This window comes from Polyodon spathula, chromosome 2, assembly GCF_017654505.1.
Source record: "Polyodon spathula isolate WHYD16114869_AA chromosome 2, ASM1765450v1, whole genome shotgun sequence".
In the NCBI taxonomy this organism is placed as follows: domain Eukaryota; kingdom Metazoa; phylum Chordata; class Actinopteri; order Acipenseriformes; family Polyodontidae; genus Polyodon; species Polyodon spathula.
Window position 1 is genome coordinate 66,378,797 of NC_054535.1, and position 22,922 is coordinate 66,401,718.

Genomic DNA, 22,922 nt, shown 5'->3' on the forward strand with positions numbered 1-22,922 from the left:
GACAATGTGTGACCTGTCTCAGTGAAGTGAGAGAAAATGGTGATATGCTACTGTGAGGATGTCCCTCTTCAGCAGGAGGTAGGAGGGAGTTCCTCCTCACAGTAGGGCCCTGATAGGCCAGCTTTTTTATACACTGAGGGCCCAATATTCGAAAGGAATGCGCACTTCGCAGAGCGGTATGCAAATGGCAGTTGTGCCAAAACTGTTCCAAGTTGCCATATTCTAAACATCCTTTTGCGCTTCACAATCTATTCTGCGCTGCGCAGAAATAAAATGTATGTGGGGGGAGTGGCCAACAATATGCGTGATCCTGGTATATTCGAAGGTATGTGCCAAGTAGCAAACCAGGTTTCTGACACGCAGAATAAGGATTGTAAAAGGACTGCGTTAACTCCATGCACACTACCATTCCAGCACTGACTACAAATGGGCAACAATGGGAAATGTGGGTAGCATGCAGCATTTCCATTGATGTGTGGATGTGAATGATGCAAGGCACACCCAGCAACAGCAACCCAACCCAACAGCAATAGGCGAAGATATGCTGAAAGGGTGTACCGGCCTCAGCATACATATGAAGAGCTCAGCAATGAGCAATTCGTGTCCAGGTATCTTCTCAACTCATCTATGTCACATGCTGCATGATGACCTGGCCAGAACAAACCTGAGCAGTCATGCCTTGTCTGAGCAATTGGTAGTGACTGTCTGTATGTGTATCCTGGCTACCGGGACCTTCCAGAAGGTAGCAGATGATACAGTGGAGATCACCCAGTCAGTCGTGTCCAGCCACCTCGACCAGTTCATAACCACGTTGCTGCGACGTGCAGAGGAACATATTAAATTCCCCAGTACCAGAGCAAACAGTGAATAGATAATGCATGGTTTTTATGAGGTCGCGCACCTGCCGTCTGTATTCTAGATACCAGTATTCCGAAAACATGATACCGAATACCCACTTAGTATTAGGATATTATCGGAATACTCACCCTTCTAGACACCTGATTCAGAAAACCTTTTTTTTTTTTGAGAGGGGTGCTAGAGTTGTTTTTTTTCGTTTTATAATCTGTAAGACGATGGCCGAATAAACCCATGGTGTCACCTTACAGCACCACAACAGCACCACAACAGCACCAAACACCGTATCCTTTGCAAAAAAGAAAATAAATATGCTAGTACTTGGATGACCCCCTCAGCAGGAGGTGGGAGGGACTTCCTCCTCACAGTAGCGGCCTGATAGGGATGGAGCTTTTTTATACACTAGGTGCCCAACTTAGATATATTATTGGAAAAAATGTGCAGAAATAAATTGTCACGACACACACGAGTCATCGTTTTATAATCTGTAAGACGATGGCTTGTGTGTCCAACAAATCCTTTGTCAAATTAACTGTGCACAATATTCGAAAGGAATGCGCATTAGCGGTATGCAAATGGCAGTTGTGCCAAAACTGTTCCAAGTTGCCAACTGTCCTTTTGCGCTTCACAATCTATGTGTAAAATGTATGTATGGCCAACAATATGCGTGATCCTGGTATATTCGAAGGTATGCGCCAAGCAACATAACCAGGTATGTGACGCGCAGAATAAGGATTGTAAAAACAATAATCAAAATACACAAAAGTAGTCAATATGAAGAGCCGGCCTCAGCAGCATATTTTAAGACTCAACTATGTCACATGCTGCATGATATCTGGCCACCCAAACAAACCTGCGCAGTCATGCCTTGTCTGAGACAATTGGTAGTGTCTGTCTGTATGTGTATGAAAAGCACATAAAAGAATAGTCAACAGATGATACAGTATATAAAATGCAATCATCTAATACAACCCCCCCGTGCGCAGTCAAGCCTTGAGGAACATATTAAAACCAGGACCTTCCAGAAGGTAGCAGATGATACAGTGGAGATCACCCAGTCAGTCGTGTCCAGCCACCTCGACCAGTTCATAACCACGTTGCTGCGACGTGCAGAGGAACATATTAAATTCCCCAGTACCAGAGCAAACAGTGAATAGATAATGCATGGTTTTTATGAGGTCGCGCACCTGCCGTCTGTATTCTAGATACCAGTATTCCGAAAACATGATACCGAATACCCCACTTAGTATTAGGATATTATCGGAATACTCACCCTTCTAGACACCTGATTCAGAAAACCTTTTTTTTTTTTTCTAGACACACGAGTCATCGTTTTATAATCTGTAAGACGATGGCTTGTGTGTCCAACAAATCCTTTGCAAAAACTGTGCACAAATAAATTAGTACTTGTATGACCCCAAACTGTATGTGTGTGTATATATATATAGATATATATAATATATATATATATCCGATAGTCACATTGAGATTAAAACCTCTTTTACGAGTGAGACCTAGCCAAGCAAGTAGCAGCAAGTCAATCTGACAACAAGAACAAGTACACAATAAAATGCAATTAAGACACAGGCATATCACATTTAAAACAATAATCAAAATACACAAAAGTAGTCAACTATTTAAAAAAATTACATTACATTAGTACAGAACCCCAACCCCCCCCCCCATCCGCACACACCGGATGGGCGGATCAGTTATGTGTTTTATCACTGTATTGATATGATGGACAGCGGTAGTGTGTTTACATATACAGTTATATGTGTTCTTCACTGCTCCACAGGCATATCTGCATCCAACGTGTGCCATCAAAGTATAGAAATGAAGAATGAGAGAAGGCTGGAGAGGGGAGGGGGGGTCCTGCCTGTTACCTTTTCTGTGTGTTGCAACACATGTGTAGATTAACTGTTTAAATGCGTCATACACCCATCTTGTGGCCCATTGCTTTATTTAGCTATTCCATAGGTTGATGTGCATTACGGGTGTAGGGGTGGGCAGCTGTAGTTCGGAGAGCCAAACACCGACAGGGCACTCATGCTGTGAAAGGCATGCTAACGCATGCAACCAATCAAAGACCTGTATCTTCTCTGCAGCAGTCCAATCATAAGTTAGCTAAGGCGGGACAAACAGTTCTGTTAACTGTAATTTCTGGCCGTTTTTATGCAGCTGTCCAGTCTGCTGAATGTCGTTGTTGCTAATTAAACAGAGACTGCATTTATTCAGAAATCATAGTAGGCTACAATTAACATTTTAGGAGCGTAAAAATGGCATAATGAAAAAAATCCATTCCGGCGACACTCAAAACCTTACAAACTGGGCTTAATCATGATGTTCAAATGGGTGAGTAGAAAGAATAACATAACATATTTCTGTGTATTGTGTATGCAAAAATGCTTGATTGATGTTTACTTTGCAGGTGAATGATCTCATTACATTTACAAATCAGAGTGTGTGCTACCACAGTAGACTTTGACAGTAGAATTATTCAGTAAAAAAAGACAGCATCCAAAGCCTTTTTTTAAATTTTACTTAAAAAACATACAGCTATACAGCTGGCCTTTAAAGAAACCTATATAGTATTTCCTCGTGATACAATACTGTCTGTATTCAATAGGTGCCTAGCTATGGAGCCAATTGTGTATTTGAATGGTCCATATGTATGTGTGCACGATATATTGTGTGGTCTCGCCTGCTGTCATATATATCGGTACATACTGTGGCAACACCAATGATAGCAGCTTGTCACATTACTAATGGTGACTGTCCATCATTCTGCATTCTCGCTTGGCTGTTGTGTGCAATTGCTATATTGGTAGTGAATGCGCAGACGGTATTGCGAGGCACAAACAAGATTTGCAAATTGCTCAAAAAACTGCTATATTCCAATGCCTCGCAACTGCTTTGTGCCGTTTTAGAATATCTCTCATTTTGTGCCAAAGCACTATTTTTTTGCGAGGTACAAATTTAGCGAGGGAATTGAGCGAAGATCGGGCCCTGAATGTACAAAACATTAGGAACACCTGCTCTTTCCATGAGATAGACTGATGAGGTGAATCCAGGTGAAAGCTATGATCCCTTATTGATGTAACCTGTTAAATCCACTTCAACCAGTGTAGATGAAGGGGAGACAGGTTAAAGAAGGATTTTTAAGCCTTGACACAATTGAGACATGAATTGTGTATGTGTGCCATTCAGAGGGTAAATGGGCAAGACAAAATATTTAAGTGCCTTTGAACGAGATATGGTAGTAGGTGCCAGGCACGCTGGTTTGAGTGTGTCAAGAACTGCAGTGCTGCTGGGTTTTTCATGCTCAACAGTTTCCTGTGTGTATCAAGGATGGTCCACCACCCAAAGGACATCCAGCCAACGGCAGGCCAGTGGTCAAAAACTGATAATTGATGAAAGAGGCCAAAGGAGGCTGACACGAATTGTGCAGAGCAACAGACGGGCTACAGTTAGTCAACTGACAGTCCAGTACAACATTGGTGCCGAAAGACCCATAAAACAATGCACAACTCATCATAACTTTGCCACATATACCCCCCCGTGCAAAGCACACATTGCCTCAATGGCCACCTCCCTCCTTAAAATCCCACAAGTCTCGCTCAAAGTTCTGGGCCAAGAACAGGGACTTTAAGGCGTTGATGGGCGGCAATGTTGCCAGTAGCCAGGCTGCTACTGGCCATGCTGTCAGCAGACGTGCTGACAGTGGGGTGAATCTCTCCTGCTGTACCACTGGCAGCGGAAATGCTGCCAATGGTACTCCTTCAGCCGGGACAAGTCCAGCAGCAGAAAAGCTGCTGGAGTTGGTGGTCTCCAGACCTCCACCAAGATCTCCGGCAGCGAAACTGCTGCGGGGAAAGGTGGTATCCTGACCTCTCCCCCCTTTATAGCCAGCAACTCCCTCTGGGGGGACTCCAGCCCCCAGAACTCCTGCAGCGAAACTGCTGCGGGGAAGGGTGGTCTCCTGACCTCTCCCCCCTTTTTCATAGCCGGCAGCTCCCACTGGTGGGGCTCCAGCCACACTGACCCCTGCGGCCAAGCAGAGCTGACTGCAACCCCTGGTGAAGCAGTTCCAGTGACCCCAGGCGATGCGGAGCGCCAGGCAGCCCCAGGAGATGAGGCGCGACAGGATCCCCCAGGCAATGCGACGCAACGGGCAGCCCCAGGTGATGCGGCGCAACAGGCAGCCCCTGGCGATGTGGTGCGACAGGCAACCCCAGGTGATGCCAGGCAGGCATCCTTGGGCGAAGTGTGGCAGGCATCCTTGGGCAAAACGAGGCAGGCATCCTTGGGCAAAACGTGGCAGACATCCTTGGGCGCAGTGTGGCAGGCATCCTTGGGCGAAGCGAGGCAGGGAGTCAGGACAAGCTGGGGTGCGGGTGTTAGCGCTCGTCTCAGCCACTGCAGCAGGGAGGTTCTTCATCTTGCTTCTCTCAGCAGCCTATGCAAGGGCTGCTGACGACCGCCAGCATCTAGTCCTGGTCCTTCTGGTGAAGGAAGAGGCAGCTCCTGCTCCTCTCCCCCTGATGATGATGGAGACAGAGGCAGCTCCAGCTCCTCTCCTCGTGATGGTGGGGGAAGTGATACCAGCAGGCATTCGTCCTCTGCTGGTGGGGGAAGTGATACCAGCAGGCATTCATCCTCTGCTGGTGGGGGAAGATATACCAGCAGGCATTCATCTTCTGCTGGTGGGGGAAGTGATACCAGCAGGCATTCACCCTCTGCGGGTGGGGGAAGTGATACCAACAGGCATTCACCCTCTGCTGGTGGGGGAAGTGATACCAGCAGGCATTCATCCTCTGTTGGTGGGGGAAGTGATACCAGCAGGCATTCACCCTCTGCTGGTGAACAGGGACCCAGTAGGCATTCATCCTCTGCTGCTGGACAGGGACCCAGCAGGTATTCATCCTTTGCTGGTAGACAGGTACCCAGCAGGCATTCACCTTCTGCTGGTGGAGGAGGCAGAGGTAGCTCCTGCTGCTCTGCTCCTGGCGGTGGAGGTGGAAGAGGCAGAGACAGCTCCTGCTGCTCTGCTCTTGTCGGTGGAGGTGGCTGAGGCAGAGGCAGCTCCTGCTGCTCTGCTCCTGCCGATGGAGGTGGCGGAGGCGTGTAGTCTCCTGGCGGTGGAAGTGGGAGCGACGTGTAGTCTACCCTTATTACAGGGGACTGGTGCGGCTATCCCTCACTTGCAGGGGATTACAGTGGTGAGGCCTCTCCCTCTGGCGCTGGAGATGGCTCCTCTCCCTCTGGCTCTGGAGGCAAAACCAGCAGGCATTCTTCCTCTGCTGGTGGAGACTTGGGTGGTGGACGCTCTGCCTTCCTCTTCTCCTTTCCCCTTCTCTGCCTTCTCCTCCCCTTCTTCTCCTGTGCCAGTTCCTCCTCTCCGTCTTGGTAGAGGCAGCGGAAGGGACAGTTGGCGAACAGATGGTCCTGGTCACAGAGGAGACACCCCGGCGATGGCTTATTAAATCACTGTGGATGTCAGGCCCTTAGGCGGCACTCCTCCTCCCTGTCTTCACCTCTTTATCCTCCTTCCATCCCATTTTATTTATTTATATATATATTTTTTGTATTCCAATTTTTTTTTTTTTTCCCCCAAAAAAAGTGGTTCCTGCTCTGGTCTGACTCTAGGAGGTGCTGTTGTCCCGGTTCTGACACCACATGTCACAAAGACGGCAGGAGTGGGTTGCGTCAGACCAGAGCCAGGAAATAAAACAACAAAAGAGGTGGTGAAGCATTTAATAAATAAACAGAACAGAAAATAAACGGTGGAAACAAACAAAAACATGGCACATTTGCCAAAACAAAAGAGATAAACAAAATGGACTATCACTAAACAAAACACGGTGAGCTTCTTTAACGATTATTATTTTATTATTTATTCTCATTACCTCCGTCTCCAATCCCGTTCTCCACTCACCAAACACACAACCCCGAGTATGTGAAAACATGTTGCTTTTATGCAGCTGTATACTCGACCTCTAATCAATCTTTCAATTGGAGTCGCGGTACAACTGCACGTGAATTAATAAAGTGCAATTCCCGTGCTCACATATTACATTTTACTTGCATGTGAAGTGCTGTGCAATCCTCGTGCCTAAATACAAATATACATTTGAAACATTCGTGTTACACAGACCCGTTTATTTCCTGTGTATCAATGACTATACACCAACATTAACACACAACAGATAACACAAAATACACACAGGGAAGGACACTTTGCCACAGGAAGTTAAGGAAAGGTTTATTAGGTTAAAAGAGAGAGAGAGAGAGAGAGAGAGAGAGAGAGAGAGAGAGAGAGAGAGAGGCGCCAGTGCAGAGATAACCCATTAAACTAATGAAACAGAATATTTTACCTTAGGAATCTGAAAAGCCAGCTTTAACAACAAAGGCAAAATTGCTTATTTAGCAATTGAATAGATAATTAATTTAACCAGGTATTCTGATACTCATTTAAGAGCAGCAGGCAGCAAATTACTTATGCTGCATTAATGTAGCTGGGGCTACAAAGATATATCATGAAGAGGAATGAGGAAGGGCAGTAGAGAGCCCTGAACTCTATTAATTTGTGAGCGTGAGCGTTTATTTTTGTAAAACATTTTATTTATTTTTGTTCTTTAATAAATGGTGCCGCAAGCATCTTTTGAACTGCAGTACTGCCTCTGTGTGTTTGGTTCCTTCATCTGGCCTGACGTCACAACAACGCCAGCCTGTCACAAGGAACGAACACAAGACTCCACTGCAGTGGAAGACCTGTTAACATTGGCTTTGGCTGTTGCACCAAGTTGTAAATATTATGTTTAGATTGTGAACATCTTGAATCACGTATTTGCAGACCGGAAATGCAGTGAGTAAGTCATTTGTTACAGTGAAAAAAGTACACAGCCATAAATATATGTCACTTTTGATTACATGCTGGATAACATTACTTTTCTATGCTGAGATTTCTGGAGCAAAAGAAGGTCCTGCTTTGAAATGGTGCATCAATGTAGTCTAGTGAAACAATGTAGTTGAAAGGCTGAAACAATGTAGTTGAAAGGCTGAATGAGTGCTTGATATCACTGAGGGATTTGGAGATGTAGGACAGCAAAAGAAGAGATGTGAAGAAGAAAGAGCAGGGTCGGGAGCATGCACAGCAGGGTTGGAGCGTTTGCTGACAAGCCTGGTTTGCTGAACTTGAGTGTGATAAGGAAAGATAGGTTGTGCTGAGACATTTAAGAAGCTGATTTCTTATTCTTGCCTGTAATTTTAGGCTACTCGGTCGCGTCACATGAAGCAGTAAAAGAAGTGAAGATTGACAGTTCAGCAGCATACATAAATCTGATCGCTCCACATTGGGTTTGCAAGCCCTTTTTTTAAAGAGCAGCATCTTGTCAGTGGGCCAGTCTTTAAAGAACAGTTGAGCTGGAAAAGCATCCCAGGAGCAAAGACGTTTAGAGCTGCAGGAAGGATAATAGTAGCCTCAGAAGCCAGGATGACGAAGACAGTGGGAGCACCTATCATCACTATGTATATATTCATGGGGCAGTAGGGCAGACAGATTTCTTTGAAATCAAAACGGGAGAGGAGCTGCAACCCCCTGAACCACACGCAAGGTTACAAATAGAGATAATAGGAGGGTTAAAGTCACTCTGGCATGTTAGAGATTTGCAAACTAGGATTTACAGTATGCATACAGTTTACATGGAGATAACAGAGAGCAGGTTGTGTGTGGCTTGCTAGATGTATTATGCATAATCACAGGTTAGATCATTAAAATTCATCCCCATAAGTCAAATGAACTTTACTGGATGGGTTTTGATATACACGTGGTTAATGCTGGTAAATACATTGGGTAGCACTGAGTTATGCAGAATCTAGTATTTTGTTACGAGCTATTGTATTTTTATGCAGATACAGTAACTAATGTGGACGTTTTTTTTTTTTTTTTTCACCTGTATATATAAAGTAGTGAATAATGTAAATTTCTCACAGTAATTATGTAATGACTGTTGCATAATGCTTCAGTGCTCTTTAATGGCTGTTTGTATAATGACCAACCCCCCACATCCTTTTTTTTTGGAGAAAGCTTGTGTGCATGAGGTGTTTTATAGTCTCTAACTAAACACTAAAGTGTTACCATGGTGCAGGGGATGGAACAACCTCGATAGTTCAAAGCTTAGGGCAACTTCTTAAAGAATAAAGGCAGATAATATTAATGAATTGCAACTCACTGTCATAATGAACAGACAGAAATACAAACACATCAGCTTGTACACTTTGCTATTTAGCTTAAGTAACATGTGAATTTAGAAGACAGTAAGGAGTAAATATACAGTATTGTCCCTGCTATAAAGTATATGTGATTCACAGTCTTGTTCTTATGTTCACTGTAACAACAATAAAAAAATAAATTAAAAAAAAAAAAACATTAAAAAAAACATTGAATTTGGACTACACATGTTTCTTAGAGGTTACAGTTTCCTGAGCTTTCAAAGTGAGATCAAAAACTAGAACTCAAGTAAATAGTAAACAATAAAAGTTCAGAGGGATAAATATTTAGCTAATTCAACTGCAGGCGTTGTCCTGGTTTAACTGAAGAGAAGCTCCATTGTGTACTAGACCATATTTGTTGCCAAAGTTATGTAGATGGAAATGAGGCATTTTGACAAACCTACAATTTCCACAGTATTTAAATTGAAACCTAAAAGTCAACAGGAAATAAAATAAGATATCATGTTTATCCAAGGAAAGCAGGATTAATCTGTCTATTATACCATTTAATGCACTTCAGCATAGTTTTTTTCTTCAGATTTACTTGGTATCTGTACACTTTGAGCTATCAATATTGCTTAATGTAATTTAAAGAAATAAATTAAGAGAAAAACTGGCCAAGATGAGCTTCCATTTTTCTCTTATTGACATGAGTAAAGAGTACTAGTAATTATATTTATGTTCAATTGTCACTGTTACTAATACAATAACAGATTAAAACAGTAATAGTGTACCTACAAGACTAAATTCAAATGTCAGCTTAGACAATGAGTTCTGTGTAGGTCACTCTCTTGCGTTTCAGTTCTCTCAAGACAGCTGTAAAATTGGATACAAGCTGCAGCTGCATCAGAAACAAGAAGCAACATTTCAGCTGGGATAATTAACATTTTTAAGTTAAATAATCTGCATGCTTGGCTTGGATAAAGCTCAACTACCCATGCCCAGTAAACCCAATGAAACATAACTGCCTTTCAGATGATTTTTCTAAAATTCTATGAAACGAACATTTGCGGCTCAGTTGTACAGTCTCTAATAAGCACTAATATTGGCATGCTACCTAATGTAACAGTTGGTAGGTATATTGGAATCTGTTTGGATTGTTTGATTATATGAAATCTAAAAGTTACTTCTGAATGAAGTGATGGGAACTTGTCTGTACAGATTCATAATTGTCAGGGAAACAAAGCAAAACAGGCCTACTTAAGAGATTTTTATAACAAAGTGTTCAACCAAAACACCTCTTATTTGCTAGTGCTCGTTGGCTTGCCATGTTAAGAAAACATCCTTCTAGTTTTCAAAAGCAGGAGTATATTGATTTCCTTGTAGATAAACAACAAAACAAAAAGCATTGGCAAATAAGGAAGATATTTATTGTTGTGTTTGTATGGTCTAAATTTAGCTAGTTGCACGTGCTACACGATCTTGTTCAAGAAAGCCTGTTTGCTGCAGTGTTCTACCTAACATAGATTTAATTAAAAGAATAATAAAAACAATTTTTTTCAAGCAAAGTGTATAGCGTCCTACATAATATTGGTGATGAGGATGGTGGAATTCATGTGTGATGGGGAGAGAAGGAATCTAAGCTGTAGTCTTGCCTCCCAAACAGGAATGAAGCTCAGTAAGGTTGGCAGTGCACTTCTCCAGAGATGGCCCAACTCGATGGTGGGGAGAAACCAGAAGTCGGCCTTCTTGGAGAAAGGGTGTTGTAATAAGGCTAAACAAATCCATTGTTATCAGCTGTGGGTTGCGCAGTGATTGGATAGAGCGTGGCGCCGGGTTGATCACGAGGAGGGGTTTGGCTCTATAAAGTGTATGCAGCTATGTAAGCATGGCCCCTTAAGCTGGCAGTAACATAACGCATTGGAGCGCTGTGTGTTTTGTTTACTTTCGTTTCAGAGGACTGACAGCAGAGCCAACACAACCCCTGCACTTCCTGATAACATAACACAGCACAGCACATCCAGCACCAGAGCCAACACCACAGACCCCTTGAACACCAGAGCACAGTTTCGTTCACAAATTGTGTACTTTTATTAATAAATTTTGGGATTCTACCCCTTTTTTACCCTTATACCATTGATGGTAGAGGGGTGAATTATTGTAATTATTATTTCCAGTGTAAATATTAAAACTACAAGTTTTGAAAGCACAGTCACTGATTGGACATTCACTCTTTCACCCATCACTCACCAACCTTGTCACATCATAGTATTATCCCCATCTATTTTTCATGCTCTACCTGGCAATCTCAGTCCCTTTGACGAGACGGCTGGCTTCATTCTCCACATACCTTTTGGCTTCAGGACTGGAAGATATATTGTATGCTTGGAAGTGGGCCATTCTACTGTACTGCTTAGATGTAGGACAACAGCAGGTTCTTGCTACTCTGGGACGTGCAGACACATACGAGGCAGCTGTAAATGTACTTACAGCACATTTTGGACCCAGACACAACATTTTAGTGGAGAGGTTTTGTTTTTGGCAATGGGCACAGCACAGCAGGAGGGTGAGCCAGTTAAATAGTCAGTTTCTGCGTTGCGGGAATTAGCAGCTCATTGTAAATTTGGGACTTTATGCAACAAAATGATTCATGATCAATTCATTGAACAGACATGCAATCCTAAAACACTTGAGCATATGCTGCTTGAACCAGATTATTTTATGCTAGATAGGGCACTTGAACTTGCCTGTTGGGTTGAAGCAGCACTGGAAGAGGCTAAACAGCATGCTCAAACAGACCAGATTAATCACAGTACACCACGTTCAGGCTGCAGCCACCTCTCCAATTACACGTCCAGGGAGATGCAGGAATTGTAGTTCTACACGTCAAAGAGAGGGGGCTTCTGACTGCCCAGCCAAAGGCAAGCAATGGTGCAGTTGCAGCAGATACAGTCATTTTGCGCGGTGGTGCAGATTGGCACCTCCTAATACTACTAAAGCAACAATAATACAATGTTCATCAACACAGTTAATGGCATGTGGAACAACTTCAGGGTTTGTGACTGTTTTTTGGACAATATTCAGGTTCCCTCATTGTGAATACAGGGGCTAAAGTTTATTTACTTAGTTTCACCACTTCCAGCTCTCATTTTTCTCACCATGCCCTGAAATCAACAGTTACTTCACTGACTGGCTATGGCTCCTCTGCAATTGAAATTAAAGGCACTGTCACCCTTCCTGTTAAATAGTTAGACCACAAACTACCAGCCTTTACATTCTGTTTTGCTGGTCTTGATTTTTGTAGGAAATTGATTTTTGTCCCTCTGTGCATACTGTGATGCAACCCCTGCTGACAAATTGTGCCAGTTGTTGAAAGAAGATATAATTGAACCAATCAATGTCTCTGTATAGGTTTAAAACCTAGTTATTGCATCTAAGAAGTCATTGGACATTAGACTGTGTGGACCTTAGAGCAGTAAATAAGTCCAGCATTCCCCCTAACAACAAATGAAGAATTGGCAGCAGAGTTTCATGGGTCTGCGGTATTCAGCAAACTTGGCCTCAAGCAGGGTTACTCACAGTTTTCCCTCACAGAAGGAAGTCGTCATTTAATAGCTTTTGTGACACACAAGGGAGTATTTTGTTTTAAGCAAATGCTGTTTGGGCTAGCCTATGCACCCAGTTGTTTTCAAAAGATAATGTGCACTGTGTTATCTGGCATCCCGGGCCTGGCTATATATCTTGATGATATGGTAGTGCATTGCGCCCGTCTGTGTGATCATGATGCTAAAGTTGTACAAGTACTACAGCATCTTCAGGAGTAGTGCTTTTCCCTGAATGAAGACAAAAGTCAGTTACAAGCTCAGCAAATACATTTTGTAGGGTATTAGCTATCCAGCTAGGGTGTCAGACCCCTACAATCCAGCAAGGAAGCTCCTGATCACCAGAATATTTAGCAGTTGGACTCCATCCTGGGAATTACAAATTATCTTCTGTTCATACCCACCTATGCCACAATTACCATTCTATTGTGAGCTTTGCTTAAGACACGTGGCAGGATTGGACACCGGCCTGCCAAAAGGCCACTGGCACAGTGAATAAAAATATGACTTCTGCCCCCACCCTAGCATACTTTTCCCTGGAAGCCACCATGATTGTAACTTGTGATGCATCTACTCTAGCATTAGGGGATATATTGTCACAAATACAAGGTGGACATGAACTTAATAATGGACTTTCCTGTCCTCTGGGGGGTATTCCACTCCCTTGGAAATGTTCTTATATCCTACCCGATTGGTGCTTTTGAAGAACCTTGTTCTGGATTTGCTTTGAATGTTTCTTCGTCTTTATGATGTAGTTTTTGTTAGGAAATGTACTAACCAATAGTGGGACCTTGCAGAGGCAGGTGTATTTAACCTGAATTATTTTCTGTTTTGTATTTGTAATTAATTTAGAACAATTTGTAGATTTTATTTTTCACTTTGATATTATGGACTTTTTTTGTGTTGATCAGTGGCAAAAACTCCTAATTAAATCCATTTTGATTCCATGTTGTAACACAATAAAATGTGGAAAAGTCCAAGGGGGGGGGGGGGGGGGGGAATACTTTTGAGAGCCACTGTAATTATTTCGGCAGATGGCCACCTTTTGCACAGGTTTTTAATGTGGATGGGGCTTCCTATCCACGCTGGAAAACAATACAAAAACAATAACAAAAACACATGGGGCTTCACCGTCATTTAAATTTATAAACAAATAAATAAATCATAATGCAAACACAAAATAAGACAGGAGAGGAGGGGGAAACCCCTTTCTAAAATCAACAAATACCTTTAAATAGCAGGGCTTTCTTACCGTCCTGCTACATATCCCCCTCTTCCGGGGCTTCAGCCATTGTTTCTCCTGCCACGAAAGTGTGGCTGGGGGAGCTGGTCTCCTGACCTCCCCTCCCTTCTTTGCAGCCAGCAGCCCCCTTTTCTGCGGCAGGCATCCGTGGGCAGTCCCTCGGAAGGCGACGGCGGGAGCAGAGCCAGACCTAGCTGTGGTGCTGGGGTTGGCCCTCTTCAAAGCCATTGCAGCCAGGTGGTTTTCCCCGGTGCTCCCTTCAGTAACCTATACAGGGGCTGCTGAGGTCCGGCAGCATCCTGCCCTGGTCCTTTTATGGGTGCAGGGAGGGGCAGTTCCTGCTTCTCTCCCTCTAGCGGGGATGGAGACAGAGGCAGCTCCTGCTGCTCTGCTCCTGGTGGTGGTGGTGGTGGAGGTGGTGGAGACAGAGGCAGCTCCTGCTCCTCTTCTCCAGGTGGTGATGGAAGTGAAGGTAGTGGAGATGATAGAGGTGATGGTTGGGAAGGTGATGAAGGTGGTGAGACCAGCAGGCATCCTCCCTCTGCTGGTGGGGCTGTAGGCAGAGATAGTTCTTGCTCCTCTTCATGTGTTGGTGGGGGTAGTGAAGGAAGTGGTGGTGCAGCCAGCAGGTCTCTTCCTTCTGCTGGCGGAGGTGGGACCAGCAGACTCTCTATCTCTGCTGGTAGGAGTGAAGCCAGCAGGCAAGCACCCTCTACTGGTGGAGGTGGAGGCAGAGGCAGCTCATGCTCCTCTCCTTGTGCTGGGGGTGATAATGGTGACGGTGTTTGGAGTGAAGGTGGCAGGGGCTCCTCCCCTTCTGGCAGCAAAGGCGGCAGGGGCTCTGCTCCTTCTGAAGGCGGCGACGGCGGCAGAGACTCCTCCCCTTCTGGCGACAAAGGCGTCATGGGATCCTCTCCCTCTGCTGGTAGAGGTGGGACTGGCAAGAAGTCCTCCTATGGTGGTGGAGGTGGAACCAGCAGGTATTCTCACTCTGCTGGTGGGTACCTGGGCTGTGGATGCACCAGCTACCCCTTCTTGGACTGTGGATGCACTGGGTTCCCCCTCTTGGGCTGTGGATGCACTGACTCCTCCCTTTTTGGCTGTGGACGTTCATGCTCCCACTCAGGCACAGGACGTTCAGGCTCCTCCCACTCAGGCACAGGATGTTCTGGCTCCTCCCACTCAGGTGCAGGACGTTCGGGCTCCTCCCACTCCAGGTCCGTGTCCTGGAAGACCTCCAGGCAGTGGTGCTCCTCATGCCCGTAAAGCATGCAGTTGGTGCACCACTCTTCCTCCCACACCTTCTTTCTTCGCTGCCTCCTTCTCCTCTCACCTCTCTGGTGTGTGGTTTCCTCCTCCAGCCATATGGGGAAGTTGCCAGGGGATACGTGCCTATACGGACGTGGCTATACATACGTTCTATGTCATTATCCATTAGTGCGTCAGCTTTATTTGGATGATTGCCTTTACCTTGTTTTAATTTCCCATTCTTTTGCAGTTTCTCTGATATACAAATATACCAGCTTTACATCATTTTGTTGATCATTAATGAACATTTCTATGCTGTGAGTGTTGTCAAGTGATTGAAAACCTGACATTTTGTGTTGAATTGAAAGTGATGGTCTTGAGGAATTGAATGGGTCAAAGTTCAAGTATATTTTCCTCTAGAGGAATTATCACTTTTTGACATCACTACTGTGGTATTATGCCTTTCTTTTTTTTCGAATGGCTCAGGATGCAAATATAGCTTTTATTCATGTATTCATATATATCTCCAATGTTTGTTTTCAAACACACTTTACCTCTAAATGTTGAGAAGCTGGCTCTTTCAGCTAAAACTTTTTTGTGTGAACCTTTTTTGAAAAATAGATTCCTCTGAAGGATATGATTGGAGCAAAGAAGAGACCTGGATTACAACAACAGTCCAGGATGGCCATGCCAATACTACACAAAATGAAGAGGTGAACAGAGAGCTAAGTATATCTCTTTGTGGCAAAGTGGTTAACAGTGGGCAAGTGCTCAACGAACAGAGTGACAATAATAATCCAAGTGCAATGTTGTTTAATGTTTTTTTTTTTTTTTTTTTTAAATCCAATGGCCTGATGGCAAAACAAAAGCAAATAACAATGGTAATGAAGCAATACAGCAGCGTGTATTGCTTATTTGTAATCCACAGGTTGGCCCTGAAATAATAAGAGTCCTGTTTTTAGTTCACCCACACGTAACACATACACAAACACAAACACCAGTCCACAGTGTGTGCTAGTGTTCATAGTGAATACAGTTCTTTAGTGACAACAAAAGTGCCGTGTTGTTGATCTGGGTTAGGTGTTGGACTTTGGCAACAGCTCCGGATCATGTTAGCCGTCCAGATAATTACACACAGTATTATTAATAACAAACAAAAACAAACAAAACACTCACGTTTCACAACACAGGTTCTCCTTCTGGTCATTTATTTTATATTTATATTTATTCACAAAGGAACAGACACATCACTACATCCCATTTTTATAACATCACCCATGACCCCTTGATCAACGAGTGCATCTGCTCTTCCAATCCGTGGATGCCACGCTGTTTCCCATCAGGGTAATTGAGTCTATATACCATAGCTTTGCCCCCTTACTAGATGGCCAACTTCCAACTAACCCTGGGAATAATCTGTCATGCCATTTAGTCTAGGGTATTCTTTTCCCTTTATGCAGCTGCCTCACAGGTCGGGAGGGAGATCTAACACCAAGAATCATTCGATCTCTGTCACACTCTCACAGTAACTTTTTGGATATCTGTTTAAGTAGCGATGTTGTACATCTTGGATTTCAGATCAAATTTGCTATAAACATGAAGATGAATGATTCAGAAAGAAATAATATAAATAATTTACTTAAGGAAACATTGTTAAAAGTAATGTTGGAACTGAAGAGAACATCAATTAGAAGAAATCGGGAAATTAGTTTTGAACTTCAGAAAATAACAGATGTATCGTGATGACTGTTGAATGTTTCCTTCAGAAATAACAGAAATAACAAAAGGATTGGAGTATTTCAAGAAAAATAATCTAAGGTATTTAAATGACAGGAAATCTAAAAAAAAATGTAATAATATACCCACGAGTCAAATATCCAATGACAGACATTTAAAAGTAATTGAAAATATCTTGATATGGTAGCAGAAGATCAGTGCCATGGTGATGAAATATTAGATAGAGAAAGACAGTAATTGCTTTTTTAGGTACTTGAGTAGAGTTTTGTATGAAACGCAAGATGATCATAGATTAGAAAGGGGGAATATTACTGAACATATGAGCAGAAATGAAAACAGTTACAAATATTACCTTGATGGGGATTATAAAGAACACATTGAGAAAATGAAATTAAACAGCGGTGCCACAGAGACCTGGGCTACATAAGCAAAAGTTGTTGCTGCAGTAGATATTATAAATAGACCAATACATGTTAAAATACAAATTTTCAACCATTTAGTCCTTGAATAATAAAATACAAGACCATTTTTAAAGTCACAATACATAGACAATATCGGTGACATACATTTAGCCAAGATCAATATCTTGATGGTTGAAATCAATGAAAATATTTAGACCGTTATCTTAGTATGGTTTACATAATTGACGTTCCTTAGTCTTAATATTATATATATAGATGAATATATAAATTTTTTTAGAACCCGAGGGAATATCTTTTAAAACAGACATAACGGAACAGGGAATATAGAAAACAGGGAATACAACTTTATTATGCCGAAGAAATGAAATACAGTTAGCAATATTAAGAATCGGGATTAAAAAGAACACCAGTTTGAAAATTGAAATTCAGCCAGCGTGAAAGAGACCTGGGGCTACATAAGCAATAATTGTTGCGTTGCAGTAGATATTATAAATGAGGACCAATACATGGTTTACTTTAAATCTAGCAGGACAGGAATTACTTTCCAACTTCAGTTTCCTGTCATTCGTCAAGAACCGGAATTAAGCTGTTCTTTAAAAAATAATCATTTTGAATTGACTTAAATGTAAAGCAATAGAATATAGAAGATAAGAAAATTAATATATAGTTCACATTAATGACAAGAATTCTCTTAATATATTATTAATGTATATATAATGCAATATATATAACAACACAGCACAACACGACACACACAAGAAAAAATAAAAAATAAGAAACCAGGGATTTAGTCATTAAAGGCGGTCAAAGATATAATATTTGGATTAAGAACTAACAAGGGCGGTGCCTAAAGGTGGGATTTAGGAAAAGCATCAAATAATATTAGTAATGAAGAAGCAACTAACAATCGGGTGCCCACAAGTAAGAATATCAAAACAAACAAAGAGAACATCACTAAGGGTCATGAAGTATTTTATTTATCTGATAAAACATTAACAGCCTCACAGAACGCACTACAATGCAAGGGGCTCAAGTTTGTTCTGGCAAGAAGACACATAAATAAGAATAAGTTAATAACAGAATTAAAAGGATGGGAAAGACGAATGAGGCTAGCGGAATACTTTTATAGTGAAAGACACACAGAATCAGAATATGTACGTGAACATGGAGTAAAAATTGAAAGAAAGCACAATTGAAAACCTCCAGAGGGAAGAAACAAGTGGTTAGACATGAAATAATAACAGGCCTTAGAAGTAAACGTAAACTAAATTTAACTATGAATGAAGAAGCATGAAAGGAATTATTAAAGGATGATAGCATTACTGGCGCCGACTACAGGCGGGAATTAAAAAAGGTTGTAGCTCCCACTTTTGAAATCTCTAATTAAAAGCTATACAAATGGAAACACTAGTCCGTTCATCTCAACAGCTGGGGAACATAGCAATGGTTTGTATTAATAGGCATTCAGATGTTTACAAAAATAGCAATACACATACATGTTCTTGATACCCCCTATAATGTCACTCTGCAAAGCACATCTGATAGCGGTACTGAAGCATTATTTACAAGTATAATAAATGTAAAACTGAGTCAAACAAGTGAAGCACTGCTGTTTTATTTTTAAACGTTAAAAAAAAGAAAAACTATAAACTGAACTCAGAACTGAAAACAAGTTTCAATACTATTCTCAAAACAGCAGGCTGGATGGTGCACCCGCTCCTCCTCTTTTGACAGCCTTCAACAAAAAAGTTGTTATGGAACTTGGAACTATGGAACGCCTTCAAAAGCACACAGAATATATGCTGATATTCTGGAAGATGAGACTCCCGTGTCAAAGCGTGTAGAAACAACCAATCAGCAGCGACAGTGTTTCAAGGCAGCTTTTGTTGAAATTATCTTTTTATATGTATTTTCTGTGAACAATAGTTTATGGATTTGGTTTTAAACCAATTTGGTTTGCTTTTAAACCAATTAAATTGTTATAAAACAATATAACATATAATTATAAACAATAATAAAGCTACTGACTGTCTCTGTTGAACCAAATACTGTTTTGTTTTTAGCTATATTTTTATTTTCATCGGCAGACTGACATGTAATTTTCTAAAATGATATTAAGTGAGGTTTTGGGTAAATATATAAAGAAAAAAGACAGTGTATATTTTAGCACTACTACAAGACCATGCTCTTTTGGAACATATCTTGGTCACCACTTATTGGTCCCTATGAACAAAGTGATTGATAGTGTGCAGGTGCAGGTGATTAAAGAACAGAGAGACAATAGTAATCCAGGCCTCGGGCACCACCCGCCTCTGGTGGCAACACGGGTCCCAGACCCTGTGTTGCCGAGGAGGGAGTGGCAAAAACACCGCCCGAGGGAGACGTGGGCTCTGCAGACAATGCAGAGCCCACCAAGCGACCCCTGCTGAGGGGCCGAAAGAGGGGGTTGGAGAAGAGCCCACGAGACAGACATGGGCTCCGCTGACAACGCAAAGCCCATGCAAGCTGGCCCTGCTGAGGGGCCGAACAAGGGGGGGTGAAGAGCCCCCAGAAAAGGAGCTGCCTTGGGCTTCCCTCTCCTCTGGGAAGAGGGACAAGAGCACAAGGGCCGAGTCCCTCATCCCGCCGAGGGGAGAGGATCGAACCATCCCCCGAGGCAGACAAAATTGCTGCCGATGCACAGAAGGGAGGGGAAGAAGCAGAGAGGGCAGAAGGAGGTGGTGCCCTCGAGGTAGATCACCTCCCCGAAGTGCAACGGGGCCAAGAGGCCGGTCCCCGACCCACCACAACCGCAGTCACCGAGGGAGAGCAGGAGGAGCCCCCAAAACAGCAACCGCCTCAGGCTTCCCTTTCAGTCGGCTAAGAAGGCCTCGGCCAACGCACAGTTGACGGGGGGGAGAATGTAACATCACCTGAGGCGGTTCTGGTGACTGCAGCAGAGGGAGGGGAAGAACCCGAGAGGTTAGATCCCCTCCCTCTGAGGGCCGGGCACGGGCCTGAGACTGTGCTTCGGCCTTCAAAAGAGGAACCCAGACCATCAGGCTCAGCTGTTTACGCCGAGCACCCGTCTGCACCCCCTAAATCGAGCGTGCAGACGGTCCCCGCAACAGTCCCTCCGCCGACGGGTGGGGCGCTGGGAGACTCGGTTAAAATCAAGATAAGACTCAATGCGCTCACCCACCAATGTAAGTGCGTTGTGCTTCTTCATCGGGAAGGGGGGGGGTGGACAAGTGGAGGAGAGAGAGGAGGACTCGGAGTCCATGTGCAGCATGGGCTCGGAGGGTCTTTCCTGCCCCTTCTCCGGACATCCCTGCAGCGGAGCTCCTGGACATCTTGGAGGCCACCATCCACCACAGGGACAAGGTACAGCTGGCCGTGGACAAATGGGGGGATTTCCAGAGAATTCTAAACTCTGTGAGATCCTTCCTTAGGGCCAGTCATGCCAATAAAACTTCGGGCACGAGCGTGCACATTCGTGCCCGAAAGTTTCACGACCACTTGGTGAACTTCGGGAGGTCTCAGAATCTTCCATGAGTGTCACCAACTACTCCTGACAGAGGACCATGTATCGCATCAGTACGGTAAATGTTAACGGTTGCAAGGACCATTTCCGCAGGGCCAAGGTAATCTCCTTCCTGAAAAAGGGAGGTTATTCTGTATGCTTCCTGCAGGAAACTCACTCTACTCCGCAGGCCGAGGCCAACTGGCTGCTGGAGTGGGGGGGGGGGGGGGGGGGGGGGGGGGGGGGTGGGAGTGGGGGGGGGGGGGGGGGGGGGGTGGGGGGGGGGGGGGGGGGGGGGCGGAGTGTGGAGGTCGTGGAGCCCCGGGGATGTCAATCTAACGTGAACAACCATCATGCCATACAAGCTGCATGGTTCTCGGGGGGGGGGGGGGGGGATTTCAACTACACCCTCGAGGCCGCGGATAGGGTGGGGCAAGAACCCTACCCGCTCTCGTCGGCAGCTCTGAGAGAGCTGATCGCTCAGCTCTTTCTGGTCAACATCTGGCGGTGGCAACATCCGGACGCCTTGGCCTTCACCAACACCAGGGTGAGGGAGGGGCGAGTGTCTCAGTCCCGGATCGACAAGTTCTACGTCTCGCGGAACCACGCTCATTGCATTCGCTTCTCTGACATAAGGCCTACTGGCATTTTAACAACAGTCTGTTGGAGGACGAGTGCTTTGAGTGGTCTTTCCAGGACTTTTAGACGGTCTGGCATGGCAGGTGATCTTGCTTCCCCACGTGGTGTCAGTGGTGGGATGTGGGGAAGGCACAGATCAAGATCCTCTGTCAGGAGTACACGAGGGAAGCGAGCAGGCAGAGAGACTCACGATCGAGCCGCTGGAAAGGAAGCTGTTAGATCTGGAGAGCCATCTGGCTCGTGGGGACCAACTCGAGCAGAGTGTGTACTATGAGAAGAAGAGCACCTTGCGTCACCTGCAGCTCCGGGGGGCATTTGTGCGCTTGCAGGTCAAGTTCGTTCGGGAGATGGACCGCAGCACACACTTCTTCTACGCGTTGGAGAAAAAGAAGGGACACCGTAAGAACATCACCTGCTTCCTGGAGGAGGATGGCTCCCTTCTGATGGAACCGGAGAGCATGAACGAGAGAGCCAGAGCTTACTACTCTGCCCTCTTCTCTCCAGATTCCATCAACTCCGACGTGTGCAGGGTTCTGTGGAACGGGCTTCCCACGGTCGGCGAGGGTGTCGCAGAAGAGTTCGAGAGCCAACTGACCCTGGCCAAGCTCACCGACGCCCTCAGTCAAATGCCCTACAACAAATCGCTGGGCATCGACGGACTGACCATGGAGCTCTACAAAAAGTTTTGGGACTTGCTGGGGCCTGCCTTTGCGTGGGTCCTGGTGGAAGCCTATGAAAACAGGGAGATAGTCCTTTCGATGAGGTGGGCAGTCATCACGCTGCTGCCCAAGAAAGGGGATCTGTGCTGCCTCAAGAACTGGCGCCCGGTCTCGCTGCTCTCCACGGACTACAAAATCGTGGCCAAGGCCACCTCCCTGAGGCTCAAGTCCGTTCTGGCAGACGTGATCCACCCCGACCAGTCCTACACGGTCCCAAACCGGACGATATTTGACAACATCTTCTTGGTTCGGGACCTCCTGTGCTACTGCAGGAGGACAGGTCAGTCAGTCACCTTCCTCTCTCTGGATCAAGAGAAGGCGTACGACTGGGTGGATCACAAGTATCTCTTTGGAATCCTGCGAGCATTCAGATTCGGGCCACGCTTTGTGGACCTGTTCTGGATGCTGTACGCCTCTGCTGAGTGCCTGATAAAGGTCAACTGGTCCCTGACTGTGCCCCTCGCATTCAGGAGAGGAGTGTGTCAAGGCTGCCCTATTTCCGGACTATTGTATTCGCTGTGCATCGAGCACTTCCTCTGCCTCCTTCGCAGGAGGCTTACGGGGTTTGCACTCAGCACGCCAGACACGAGGTTGGTCCTGTCAGCTTACGCCAACGACGTGCTCCTGGTGGCCTCGGATCTGGTTGATCTGGGGAGGATGCGGAGCTGCCAGAGCGTATACTCTGCCGCATCCTCTGCCAGGATCAACTGGAACAAATGCTCCTGGTTATTGGTAGGTGGA